At 28.0% G+C, this 15,396-nt stretch overlaps 1 long non-coding RNA gene across 1 annotated transcript in view; it reads right to left on the bottom strand.

The window, feature by feature from the left end:
• Positions 1–2,529: 2,529 nt before the first annotated feature.
• LOC142321604 (uncharacterized) overlaps positions 2,530–15,396 on the bottom strand; it is an 816,200-nt gene continuing 803,333 nt past the window's right edge. The window contains exon 4 of the long non-coding RNA XR_012755672.1: positions 2,530–2,593. This is a non-coding gene — a long non-coding RNA (uncharacterized LOC142321604). The remainder of the gene's footprint in view (positions 2,594–15,396) is intronic.

Here is a 15,396-nt window from a genome sequence, read left to right as displayed (position 1 = left end):
AATTTGTTAAACAAAGATGGTACACCAATATATAATACGAAAGGTAAAGTCGATAGATGGGTGGAATATATTGAAGAGTTATACGGAGGAAATGAATTAGAAAATGGTGTTATAGAGGAAGAAGAGGAAGTTGAGGAGGATGAAATGGGAGAAACAATACTGAGATCTGAATTTAAGAAAGCATTAAAAGATTTAAATGGCAGAAAGGCTCCTGGAATAGACGGAATACCTGTAGAATTACCGCGCAGGGCAGGTGAGGAAGCGATTGATAGATTATACAAACTGGTGTGTAATATTTATGAAAAAGGGGAATTTCCGTCAGACTTCAAAAAAAGTGTTATAGTAATGATACCAAAGAAAGCAGGGGCAGATAAATGTGAATAATACAGAACAATTAGTTTAACTAGTCATGCATAAAAAATCTTAACTAGAATTCTATACAGAAGAATTGAGAGGAGAGTGGAGGAAGTGTTAGGAGAAGACCAATTTGGTTTCAGGAAAAGTATAGGGACAAGGGAAGCAATTTTAGGCCTCAGATTAATAATAGAAGGAAGATTAAAGAAAATCAAACCAACATACTTGGCGTTTATAGACCTAGAAAAGGCATTCGATAACGTAGACTGGAGTCCGACAAGAATGTTCTCTATCTCCGTTACTTTTTAATCTTTAAATGGAACTAGCAGTTAATGATGTTAAAGAACAATTTCGATTCGGAGTAACAGTACAAGGTGAAAAGATAAAGATGCTACGATTTGCTGAAGATATAGTAATTCTAGCCGAGAGTAAAAAGGATTTAGAAGAAACAATGAACGGCATAGATGAAGTCCTACGCAAAAACTATTGCATGAAAATAAACAAGAACAAAAAAAAAGTAATGAAATGTAGTAGAAATAACAAAAATGGACCACTGAATGTGAAAATAGGAGGAAAAAAGATTATGGAGGTAGAAGAATTTTGTTATTTGGGAAGTAGAATTACTAAAGATGGACGAAGCAGGAGCGATATAAAATGCCGAATAGCACAAGCTAAACGAGCCTTCAGTAAGAAATATAATTTGTTTACATCAAAAATTAATTTAAAGGTCAGGAAAAGATTTTTGGAAGTGTATGTTTGGAGTGTCGCTTTATATGGAAGTGAAACTTGGACAATCGGAGTATCTGAGAAGAAAAGATTAGAAGCTTTTGAAATGTGGTGCTATAGGAGAATGTTAAAAATCAGATGGGTGGATAAAGTGACAAATGAAGAGGTATTGCAGCAAATAGTTAGTTATTGAAGAAAGAAGCATTTGGAAAAATATAGTTAAAAGAAGAGACAGACTTATAGGCCACATACTAAGGCATCCTGGAATAGCCGCTTTAATATTGGAAGGACAGGTAGAAGGGAAAAATTGTGTAGGCAGGCCACGTTTGGAATATGTAAAACAAATTGTTAGGGATTTAGGATGTAGGGGGTATACTGAAATGAAACGACTAGCACTAGATAGGGAATCTTAGAGAGCTGCATCAAACGACTGAAGACAAAACAAAACAATTATAATTACAATCGGCTCTCCTGCGGAGCCGTAAGTATTTATTTAGCTAATTAAATAATATCAGTAATTTAGCTTTGTTAGAATTGGTAACCAATTTCAAAATTAAATTATATAAGTAAGAAGTAAAAACCCTCCAACTTGGTTATTATAAACAATTTCTTTTGTAATTTCATTACTGATAATAAAATTGTATTTTTAAAAGATAAATAAGCAGACCATAACGGTGATACACGCACGTTTACTCACTATAGCGACGTTTCAGAGTTGTACGGTTTAGATTTAAAAAATATTTATTTAATTAAACTATTAGAATATAAATCACGTTAAAAAAAAAGCTAAATAAAGCATAAAAAAATGAAAAAAAAAACAAAATGAAAGAATTAAAAATACCGGAAATTAAACAATCATCAAACCGGTTATATTCATGTTAGCATTTGCTAATAAAAGAGAATATATTTTTATTTAATCAATAGATTTCTGTTAAAAAATAAATAAAGTAGAGAATAAAACATTATACAGATAAACAGTTCCAGTCTAAAGTGAAATATTTATTTATCCTGGTATAGCTTACTAATTATTCTAATATGATAATGATTAATAATGTAGGTAAGCAACTCTTAGTTTGAATGATTTATGGGTTTAAAATTGGAATAAAACACAGAATTCTCATTTTAATTTCTAAAAATTGGAATAAAATGCTGTTGAAATGGTAAGAAATAAAACCATAATAGATAACTGTAATTTTTTATTCCAAGTGCCATATACGCCACACGTTTTCGTAGATAGTGTATGTGGTAGATGTCACATTAAAAACTAGCTATGATCCCATATCTTTTCTGAAGTAGTAAGGCAAACTCTGCTGCATTCACTACATATCCCTTCACATAAGAAACATCTGGATTAAAATAACTAGGTAATATAAATATCTTAAAACTAATTTTTATACGTATTTTATATCTGATCACTCTTACCTAATTTTAAACGGATACTGGTGTTCAAGGGTTTAGCGCTTTTGTACCTTAGAATTTTGTCTTCTTTTTCCCTTTTGTTTAACAACCGCTTCTGTAAAAAAAAATCAACAAAGGAATAACATCTAATCAATAGTTTTTTTTTAATAATTTACGTGATAAAGGACTTTTCTAAAAGTATATATATATTATTCATAAGGAAATCTCATTTACTTATCCAATTATACCTAATTTATTTTTGTTATCTTTATCTAATTTCTTTGTTACTTTTCACAATACCTGCTACTTCTGGAAGGAATTTTTTTTTAGAAAAAATATAACTTTTTGTCTAGTCATAGAATGTAAGATGATAGTAGTTCTTAAATTAAATGATGAAGTAACTAGTTAGGAATTCTCTGTTAAATATTCAAACGGTAGGCTTTATCGGCCTTAGTAATGAATGAATGGATTTCTTAATAACAGTCATCGGTAATTATCTGTTGTAGAAAACTAAAATTTGTAATATATTAGTTTAGAAGCTAACCAAAAGAAAGATACAAATGTAGTCATTAAAAAAATTGTTAGGTGATAAATACACGGTTATATATAAACAGTACAACTAATGAAATTTTTGAGAAACTAATTATTGTAACGTGTGATAAAATGTCGAGCCTGACTGGGATTTGAACCTAGAAACTTCCGGATGTAAGATGCCATAATAAAATTTCATAAAATAAGTACATATTAGTAAAATTTTAAAAAAGGTTAGTTTTTAAACTGAAGATCTTCTCATTATTAAATGAGAAACCCAGATTTAAGACTGAATAAAAATTATTTAAATACGTAAATCACGAACCACTGAATTTTACATTTAATATAACATTAATCTAATTAAGAAAGGGATACTGTCAAATATTTGAAAATTTTTCTAATTGTACAAAAATCGACTAGTCTGTCATGGATACAAAATTGTAAAAATAATCTCTACAATTAAGCAATATGTTGGGAACATTTTTATTTACGCCCAACAAAAATTATTTAAAATAGAGTTCTGAAAATCTAAATTCTGAAATTACTTAAAATCTGTTTTATAAGTAAAATTCAAACCTGCAATACTAATTGTAAGTCAGATAATCATTCTGAAAAGATAGACGAATCACGTAACAGACTAAAAAGATAGAATATCGACAGAAAGACTATTGTTTCATGGATAATAAAATTATTTTAAAATGCTTAAATATCATCTAGAAAAATCAAACCTTCCAATTTGATAGGCATAAAAAATGTTTCCAATATGCTTTTATTACTAATGCCCGGAAAATTTTCAAATATTTGGGTTTTATGATGAAAGAACACTGGAGAAGTAAAAAAGAAGAAAAGAAATGATAAAGGAAGCCTTCAATAAGAACAGAGTTAAGGAAGAGGTTTACCAAATATTATGCATGAAATGTCTTGTCGTGTGGTAGTAAAGCATGGACTATAAGAAAGGAGAGAGAGAGAGAGAGAGAGAGAGAGAGAGAGAGAGAGAGAGAGAGAGAGAGAGAGAGAGACTGCTTGAGATATGGATATGAAAAAAAAATGGTAAAAATAAGATGGAAGGATAAAGTGAGGAATGAGAAACTAATCTTTCTTCTACAGACTTGTAGAAGAAAGAGTACTTAAGCGGGTAGTAAGTAAAAAAAAAGGAAAGTAGTTAGGATATGTAATTAGAGGAAGTAGAATCCTGATAACTGCATTGAAAGGATCAGTAAAAGGAGAAAGGAAGAAGGACAAAGTTAGTAGATGAAGTGAAGAATGGAAATATAAGGGGACGAAGGAGAAGATTTGGGACAGAAATGGATGAAGACAGAAGTGTCGTAAGGGGGATCTGCCACTAGGCAGAACACCAGATGATGCTAATGACGACACGAAAATGTAATCATGTATTTAAAAATTAATACCTCTGACAAAATGTATAGTTTTCTAGCTAATTGTGAAACAAAAATAAAAATTAATACTAAATATTCTAAATGATACACAGTATTTATTACAGAAATGTAATCAAAGTAATAATAGTAATTCTTAATTTTTCAAAATGGTAACGCTGAAATGTTAAATGAATAAATTAATAATTAATGTAATCCACCTTACCAGCACGTTGATATGTACTCCAGATTTTTCGGCCTACCCGAAGCCATCATCAGGAGTTAAAATTAATATATTTAAATTCAAAAGTTTAAAAAATCATAGTTAAACATTTTAAAACAGTCATGCCTGTCCCGGTCCTACTAGTATAATGTAGCTTCTACTTCTGCTTTCTAGATCTAGAGTACACATCAATGTGCCGGTAAGGTGGATTACATTAACTGTTAATTTATTCAAATAATAATACTCTGAAAACGAATTTTCACAAAAATGATTTGTAGAATCAAACATATGATTCTTGTAGCAAATCGCATAAAAAAAAATATATTGTTAATTTTTTGACACAATTAATATTGGAGATGTAAGAAAATCGCTAACAGTGAAACAAAATAATTAAAGTGTAATTATATTAAGCACTTAAAATTAAGTTTATCTAATAAAAGCATACAATGGAGTAAGAGTTTTGCACAAATTTAAAAATAACAGATTCAATAAAATAGACATAATGAAATAAATATAAGATAAATTAGAAGGTAGATAACATCTATCGTTTTAACAATTATTTTCCTCATTTTCTTAAATGAAATGATTATCAAATAAAATTTGGCAATCAAGAAAAATGTTACTAATATAATATTAAATTACTTTTTTTTATTATTATTTTCAGGGTTTTAATATTTTTCTTTTACCAGTTTACATCTACAAATAAAGATAATAGATGAATGTTTAAAACTGATTCAAATCAATTCTATTCTCAGAATTATTAACAAAATCAACTTATACTGTTTTGTTATCGATATTGATGTTACACTTAATATGTAAAATATATGCATATAACTATTGTTTTGTTCTCAATAAATTTAATCTGTAACATTAATTCCTCTATGCTAGACAAGTTGAAGATTTTTTAAAATGTAAATTCAAAATTACTAAAACAAATCATAACTACTAAATCAATTAGTCATTTCGTTTTAGTTGAGCCCTTAAATACATTTTTCAGATCTAAAACGGTAATCGAACCGGAAATGTTTGATGGAAGAGGCAAGCATGCTATCCTCTTTACTTCAAATATAAACTATATATATCCAAAACTCATTTTATTGTTCTAGCCGTCGCAGATTTAATAAATATAATATATATTTATCCATTATATACGCACTAATGTATTAATGACTCTTAATAAATAAGATGTATGGATTTACTAAATGTTCGATGCTTACATTTTTGTTTAATTGAAAAATATATTATAACTTAAGCCACGATATTTGTAACATCGAATCTATTTTTTATGTGCTTTAAAAGTATATTAACTATTCCACTTTAATTTCAATATCGGTTTTTTAATAGCCTAAAGAAATATTTTATTAATTAAACAATTAAATTTAAATATTAAAACAATAATTGTTTTTTACAAATTTACTTAAATAAGTAATTCAATTTATTTTGTCTTTTTTTTTAATTTTAAAAATTAAATTTTTATAGTATGTAAAAAATTTCTTATATATAACGGTATTTTATTTTACAATTATGTTTACTTTTTGTTTAAATATTTTAATTTAATTTCATATTGCATTATGTAATTTAATTAATTATATCGTATTACATCATTTTTTTACGATGTATAATTTAACATCTAAACGTTTAACTAGAGGATCTTATCTTTAACGTTGTAAAATATATCCAACAAATAGAGTGTGATAAAAAAGAAAAAATCTACGTGGACAACACATGACTTCCTTGTACTACTACTGTTAAATTACACATACACATTTTTGTAAAATGAAAAGTGCATAAAATTTTATTTCATTAATATCTTCTGATATTATTTTATATATATAAATATTTTTTTTATGTTATTAATGGCTTATTAATTATCGTAAAAACCTTTTACAAATAGAAGTTAATAATTACTAATAAATCAATATATTTAAATTTAAAAAAAGAGATAAAGTCTGATTCGAACCGATGTGCTTTCCCCTTGTGTTCCAAATATTCCAATAATTAATATTTTGTTTGGCTATAACTCTGGAACTAAAGAATATAAGTACCACTATATCGTTAAAACGCTCTCAATAAGGACTGAAGTTCAGTAAAAGTCCAAAATCCATTTTTTTTGGGGGGGAGGGGTTTATTGGACAGTTTTGGTTCAATCGATTGCAAGCAAAAGGAGAGGTGCACAACTAGATGTTACAGCAGTTCTAAATTCCAAATTTTAACATCCTACTGCTTATTGCTAATCGTTATTGAGTTATGCGAAATACATATGTACGTACAGACGTCACGCTGAAACTAGAGAAAATGGATTCAGGGATGGTAAAAATGGATATTTCCGTTGAAATGGGTTTTACAATTACAATTAAACCAATTACACATTCTATTATTTTTTTGAAACAGTATTTTGGTTACTTCAATATATTTTTCACTCCATCGTCAACTGTGAACTTAAATTATTCTTTCTTTTCCCCAGCTTATGTGCTTTACATCAAAATTAAATAACATTCTGGATACCCAAAATGATATACTGAACTTGCTTCTGTTTATTTTTTGTATTAATTTCTGCCAAAAATATATTATTTGTTTAAAAAAATACTTTATAAAGTAAAATTATTGTATTTTTTTTAGACTACACAAATGCACACACAGATTTTCTTAGTTCATTGTTAAAAGTGCAAATCATTTTATATCTCTTTTTGTTTCAGGTAAGGACAGAAAATAATTATTTTTCAAGTTTTCTAGTAATCATAGTAAGTATTAAGCATTTCATTTGAACTAATAAAGAACATTACTTATTTCTAAACCAAAACAATTAATTAATTTAAAAAAAGATTTCAATAAAAAACGAAATTTATACATTTTATTTTGCTGACAAAAATGTAGCACTATTTTTGTTTATTTTTTAAATATCAAATTCATTAACATTATTTATATTAAACGTTGGGAAATATTATATATTAAAAATTTAAATTTAAATAAATTAAATAGCCTATAGTGTCAATATTACTCGTGTATGTATATATATAGTATTTATACATATATATAAACTTTCTCATAGAAAATGATGGTGCGTGAGTTTTTTGATTGTTAGATTGCAGGTGCTCACATTTTTATTTAGCTTCTATTGGCGCAGAGCGGACCACATGGTGCGTCGGGTGACTGCGCGCAGCGCACGAATGTTTCATTCGTTAGAACGATTTATAGTTTTTCATACGAACGATTTATATTTTAGATAAATCATGAAAAAAGGAAAACATTGGAATTAGAGCTGAGCTAAAAAATCACAACTCGAAAAATAGCCAAAAATGTTCAGGATTTTTAGGCTATTCGTTGTAAAAGATTTTTTGTTGTTAGTAAGTTAAATTCGTGAACGTTATTTAGTTACAGTTGGCAAAAACGTTTAACAAAATTGTGTGTAATGAAACATGAACCATGTTACATTTTCGCGGCGGGCCATAGGCCTGACTTTGTTAAAGTAAATCCGTTATAGGGTTTTATACTCAAAATTTAGTGTTTGCATGTTGTTGAATACGCAACGTAATATAATTTAAAGAAATTAAAGGTAGAAGACTGAAAAGATTGGTAAAACACATATTTAATTTAAATATAACTTAAATTTACATAACCTGCAAAACAGTAATAATAAATTAAAAATGAATATTTTATTGCATTATAGAAATAGGTTAATAATAGTTATAATTGCATAATATAAAAGTATAATTGTATATATTTATAAATAAAGTATTATATTCACATCATTACGTATAGTAACGATAAAACGCTATAGTCCTCATATTCATCTCTGAGAATGGACGAAAGTCCCTTGCTGCTGGATCTTTCTAATTATCTGGGAGGCATATTTAATTCTTAGTGATGGTTATGCATTTGTTTTTATTTTAAAATGGACGGAGTTGGGAACTGTGTTCCGGTTCTTTTTGTAGATCGGTTTTTTAGAAGTTTTTACCGGGGTTATACTTGGGGGGAAAAGAAAGATATGTGGGTCCTTCTTTACTTTCTTCCCACGCGATTCTCTTTCAGTCGTTCGCTGAAGGCTTTCCGCGGCTACTGCTCTTTGGTCTTATAGGAATGCGCCTGATGTAGTCCTAGTTTTTGAAGGGTGCACGCACTCCCTTCGCGGAAGGAGTCGAATGTAGTGTCTGTGGGCGATTGCTTAACTAAGAATTATAGGATGAAAAATGGATAGTGACTCTAGGTTTCGTAGGTTCTTTGAGAGATAAAGACAGTTAGAAATAATTACAGGACACAGCTTTTATAAATCTGATTAAGGAAATAAAATCATGAATTAATTTCAATAAAATAGTTATTGAAAGGCAAAACTATAGTTTGACCCTAGAGTTGTAAAATTAGTAATATAAATATATATATATATATAAACATAAAAACTATTCACTGTGATTAAAAATTATTACCGTAATTCATTTCGTAAATGCTACCCAAATATTATTTTATATTTCAAGATCTTATTTTAAGGTTCAAGATTCTATTTATATAATATATGCTTTTTAGGTTTAATAGTTTGGTTTTCTCCCTTTAACTCATTAACCAAGAACTTTTGGTCTGGTCTTGGTGGTTTTTGTGCTAGTCATTAGTTCTGCCGACCAGGCCGTGCTAGTAACCCGCGGCTAACCGATCATATATTATTTCCATTGATTCCTACGTATTCCAGAAATAATTCCTAAAAAAATTATACTACAGCTGTAGCCAACAAACCTAACTAATAACCGATTCATTTCATTCTACAAACATTTATTTAACATCTATTATTTACTTTTAAACTTTAAACTAAAATTTTATTATTTAAATTTAATAATAATAATCTTAAAGTTTTTAATTTAAATTTAATCAGTTAATAAGTTACATTTAAATAATAAAAGAGGTTAATTTATAAATTATAATTTTAAATTAAACTTTATAACAATATGAAGATCTTGTTTAAATAAAACTTACTGCGTATTATGAATAAGCATACAAATACTACTATGTTTGAATTATATATTGAATGCGTTAATTTATTTTTTAAATTATTTTTTCGCAGTTAAAATTTAATTATTAAATAATTTCTAAAACAAATTTTAATTTATAAATATTCTTATTACAACCACATGTTTCCTTTTCATAACTTTAATATCTAAGCATGACGATGATATAAATAAGTAGAAATAACTGGGATTAAATTAAAATACTGTGAGGTTTTTCAAAACATCCACTTTGTGATACGTTGAATCAATTTTTTTTTAACGTGTTTTGTCTGCTTTCGTCTTATCAAATATCCTTTCATTCTTCCTGAAATTGAATTATTCCTTTCTTCTGATGATACTTTCTACCCTCTTTTTCTTGGAACCCTTGGTTTTTATGTTTTAATAATTTTTCTGAGATAAGATTCTATTTTCAAAGAATTCATCTCGTAAATAATTTCTTTAAGTTTTGTTGAATTTCTTTGAACTTGAATTTGCTCTTAGGATTTTCTAATCTTTAAAAATTCAAATATTTGTTTTCTACATCTATTATCCATTTTAAAGAAATGACTATATAACCTATTCTTTTTTCTCATGGTGTCTAAGAGTTTTTCAGTTTTTAGATACAGGTTTAATTATTTTCATGTTTTAATTCATAACGTTATTTTGTTGCAATAGAACTCAGGCTATTAATTAGAATTTTTAGTTTATTTTTTACTTTATTATTTAACATTATTTTTTTAACTTTTCATAAAAACTAAAATATGTGTAAGAATTTTGTAATCGGTTAATTAAAAAGCAAGATTAACAAACTATTTTTTTATAAATTTAATTATCAACCGAATTGGGGTCGTAGTCATTTAAATAGTCGTAGTCATATTTAGGTTTCAGCACTTATTAAAACCTAAAAATTCATACACATTCAACTTCCAGTTCGTGTTAAATTATAATGTATAGAGATCAGATGGTGTTAAGATATGTAATATGTTACAAAAACATTCCACCGTGTTACATGCAATAGCGTTGTCGAAGAGTAAACAATGATTATAAAGGTTACCCGTAACTTTCAATTAAAATACAAAGAGAATATACATTGTGTAAAATAAACATTTCTTATGGTGATTAAGTAGATGTAGGAAACCGATTCTGACAGAAGCACTGAAAAAATATATTACATTTTATTAGGGTGTTTAATTATTAAGACTTATCGAGAATTTTAAGTTTTCTTGAAAACTGTCAAGACATCTTTATACGAAACACAATGAATTTAAGTATATAAATATAGTTTGAAAATTTGAATAAATCTATTTTCTTAAATGATTTCTTTTATATGCGATGAAATAGAAGTTTTATTTCATATAGAAGTGAATAAAATTTGTCGATTATAAAAAATTGTAAATATTTATCTACATCTCATAATCTAAGAACGGAAATACCAATAAAACTTTATTAATCAATGATTTTTATAGATGTTCACAATCTAATTTGCAACAAAATGAATTTAAATCTAGGCAGTATATCTAAAGTTGAACCTATCTGATGCGGACCATTTATCTCCAAAAAAATTTTCTTTGGCGTTTTGTAGATAGAAAGCAAATATAAATATAAAAATAAATAATTCAATTTAGATAATACATTACCGTAAAATAGATGAAAGCGCGAAATTAAAACTTGGTAGTCGACTTGATCCAGAAATAATTTAAATTCCTGTCTTAATAAAGCAGTTAAAATTTATTCAGTTTATTTATTTAGTTATAATTTATTTCGTTAATAATTATAATTATATTACAAAAAACACAAAATTTTTGTACAAATCTTTTTTTTTTCATTTTATAACGTCGATTTGCATAAAAATAACTTTTTGCATTCCTTAGAAAATATTTAAACAAAATGTTACGAACAAGAAGTTGTAACTTAATAAAAATCTCATACGAAATATTTTGGGAATTTTTTTGTAAATAATATCCCGACCAAGAGCTATCTTCTTGTAACGATTTTCTTTATCTTTATGTAACATTGTTTCATAAAGAAATGGGTATATGATATTGTTGCTTGATAATAATACTTTCAGACTTCCTTTTAGTTGTAACATATTTTTACCATATAGATGTAAGTAGCATTAAGAATATTTTCTTTCTCTGCGAGTAATGATGACTAATAACTTGTAACGTAGAGAAAATGTGTTAGTTGTAGGGTTGAATATCAACTATAATTCAGTGTCATATTGATACTAATTTCAGAGAGCCATGGGAAATTCCTTTATCATTCAGTTTCCTTATTTTAGGCTGAAAGAAGATTGTTGTTGTTACTAATAATGACTGTGGAGTATTTCTAGGATGATTGATATTTCGTATCAGGGTTGTTATAATCATTATGATTACGGTAGGTGACATAATCCAATATGAAATAAAGAAGGTGTTTAAATCTAATCAGTTGTTCAAAAATATTTATTGCTTAATTCAATTAATTGCAAGTTATGAGAAAATCTAGAAGTTTAGTAACATTAGTCAAATTTAGAAAAAACAAAAATAGGAAACCGTATTATAGAAATTCAAATTACATCAACGTATTCATCAATAAAATGAAATCAAAATACAATATAATACACAGAAATAATTAATTTGTGAAGATAAAATTGTGTGAAAAGTCTACAAATTGGAAGGGTGGGTTTCATATTAAAGTAAGACAGTCTTCATTAGTTTGTTTGATAAAATTAATTGAAGCAGCTGGGACGTTTATAAGTAGTTATACATTTACATATATCTATGTGTGTACGGATATATGCTCCACTAACCGTTTTGCGTGTTGGTTTATTAGACTTAATCAATTAGCTGTGGGTTGTCCTAATTCAATTGAAGCCCGCATACATGTAACGGTCTAGTTTTACTCCTCATGTCATCCACATTTAATCGCCATGCGTTACTTTAAGCAACAATGACATCTGTAAACCCATTGATAAAAGTTCATAGTTAATTCAAATCAGTTACAATATATAAATTACGTAATCAAAGCGCTTTCCTTTGAATAAGTTAAGCTGTATCAAATGTTAAAAGACAGACAATTGACCAAACTATTAGGCTATAGAAATTATTTATTAACCGTTTCGAACGGTTAACTATGAGAAAATAAATTAATTTTTTAACTATGAGAAAATAAATTAATTTTTATAATTTGGGTAAAATATAATTTGAATAATTGAAAATATTCTTCTTTTTTCTTTATCCATTCTAAAATGTGATCCGCTGACCCTTACTGCATTGCTTACAAACGTTTTTAAATGTTCTGGCAATCTAAATTCAGATTTGATATCGTTAAATAATGTTTCATTAATCATAGTATTTAGGAATATTTTGAGTTCTGACCCCGTAGGGGAAGACACCCACCGTGTGACCGTGTGGGTAGAGTTCCGGTCGGCACTCTACCCCCTCCGAACTAACCCTTATGGGCTTTACCGGAGATCATCTTCAATACCTCAACAAAAGGCACCTCAGCCTTGTTCTCTTGTTCTTGCCTCAGTCAGGATGCCACCGATGCAAATGCCACACGTGACATTCCTATCGGTCTACTAATATCCCTAAAAAAAAGACAAAAAACTAAAAGCAAAAAATATTTTAAGTTCTGTTAGAGGTAGTATAATAAGCTACTTTTAAAAAAGTATTCTCTTTGTGAGAATTATCATATTTAATAAATGTTGTTTAACGGTCAGCCGCCTCATCTAATCAAATAATAAATTATCTGCTGGGAATTGGATAGTGGCTGTGGAAAAATTATATATTGTATCTCTCAGATACAACAAAGCTTTATTTTTACATCGAAATAAAATTTAATCAATTCCCAATTTAAAGAGATATAATTTAATTTTTTACTTGGTGGGTTAGATAGTCTTAAGCAACCCGGTTAGTCTGGTGGTGAACTCGTCAACGGAAAGCAGCTGATTTCGAAGTCGAGAGTACTAAGGTTCAAACCCTAGTAAATGCAGTTACTTTCACACGAATTTGAATTCTAGAAAGTGGATACCGGTGTTCTTTGGAGGTTGGGATTCAATTAACCACACATCTTAGGAGAATGGTCTACCTAAGACTGTATACTTCATTTACATTCATACATATCATCCTCACTCATCCTCTGAAGTAATACCTTACTGTGCGGGAGGCTAAATAGAAAAAAGGGAAATAGTCTTATCGAAGGACGTTATTAACGTCCTTTCTGGTGAAATATAAAAATTTCTAGATATCCATATGCCTTTTAAATTGACTATGATTAACCCGTTGTTCAGGTCATAAAGTTTTTTTGTTATGAAGATAATATTTCATGATCATCGTCGTAGGTAAGAGATCATAAAGAACTATTTTATTTGAACAAAACCGGTTTTCTTACTGCTTCAGTGTAGTTTAGATACATGAGGATTTAAGTCGCTGGATATTTTGGCAGTTTTATTTATTATTTTTATTTTTTGTGATTCAAGATTCATTTTCATTTTTAATTTTAACACTTATATTAACTGAAAAATAAGTAAAGTGCCTTTTTCTGTTTTATATTACTATTACAAAATATTATTTAGTTTATGTTTCTTTTTTTATTACTTAATTATAAAAGTGTAATACTAAACGACTATAAATTATTACTGTTGGTACGAGTATTCTACTTGTATTTGAAATAATAAAATCTTTTACCGATGTCATCATTGTGTGAATCTTAGGACTGGATTATCTCAAATATTGTGCATACTAATATTTGAAGTATGTTCACGCGATAGTTAGTTGAGAAAAATGCGGTAAAAATAATACAGATTTTCACATTCCATTGGACTTACTCACGCTTGGTAGCAACTTTTTTAAGTAGTTCTTTTTACTCCCTTTTTTTTACTTTTTATAAAAAGGCAAATTTGTTCCAGTTACATTTTTTATTTCTTCTAAACGGATTTTTACATGTTGCAAGCTTCTTTGAGCCTATATAGTTAAAAAAAAATTGACCAGCGAATAACAGTTCAATTTTTTTTTTAACTTTTAAAGTAAAGGATTAGAACATGTACTTAATTTAGCGCTAGTTTCCCAAAATTTAAACATTTCAATTTGTATAATGGCTTCTTTTTTTCTTTTCTTTTATTTTTTTTAAATAAGCGTTTAGCAATTCAGTCTTAATTTTAGATTTATTTTGAATAATTTAGTAGTACAACAACCATTGTGAACAGTAATATTGTTAAACTACATTACACAGAAATAATTTTCGGTAAGCAGAATGTTTACCAGAGTTAAAAAAATTCTTGCTTTGGCCAAGTGTCCTCTCATCCCAAACTACTATACAGTACAAAACGTTTCAAAAAGTTTTCCTGAGGTCTTTTTAAAAAAGATGGGATAAGTGACTCAATGACCAGAAATCGCTCGCCATATTTACACAAACACTTACCCTTTGAAGTGTAAAGATTATAAAGTCAAGATAATTTTGAGACCTTGAGTTCGACTACTCCAGTTATAGCATTTTAATAAAACCTTATCTCACGTTATAAATTATTTTCTCAAAACTTCAACGATCTTATGAACAAGCAATTACGTCAGTAACAGTACCAGTAACGGTACGTCAGTAACAGTAGTTTAAACCACAATCGATTGGTTGTAGCTCGCGTGTCACGTGAACTTAGTATGATTTTTTTAAGTAGCCAAGTAGCATTTAAACATGAAAATAAGACATATTTTTATGTTGTTACAGTTCCCGAAAAGTTTATTTGAGGAGTATTAATGACTTCCTTAACATTTTGAAATCCCCTTACTAAAGATTGTAATGCTTTGACTATACTTCCATTTACAAATAATATTTATCTCTTTGT

The sequence above is a fragment of the Lycorma delicatula genome, chromosome 3, assembly GCF_047948215.1.
Source record: "Lycorma delicatula isolate Av1 chromosome 3, ASM4794821v1, whole genome shotgun sequence".
Lineage (NCBI taxonomy): Eukaryota > Metazoa > Arthropoda > Insecta > Hemiptera > Fulgoridae > Lycorma > Lycorma delicatula.
This window is presented reverse-complemented; position numbering and strand designations above follow the sequence as displayed.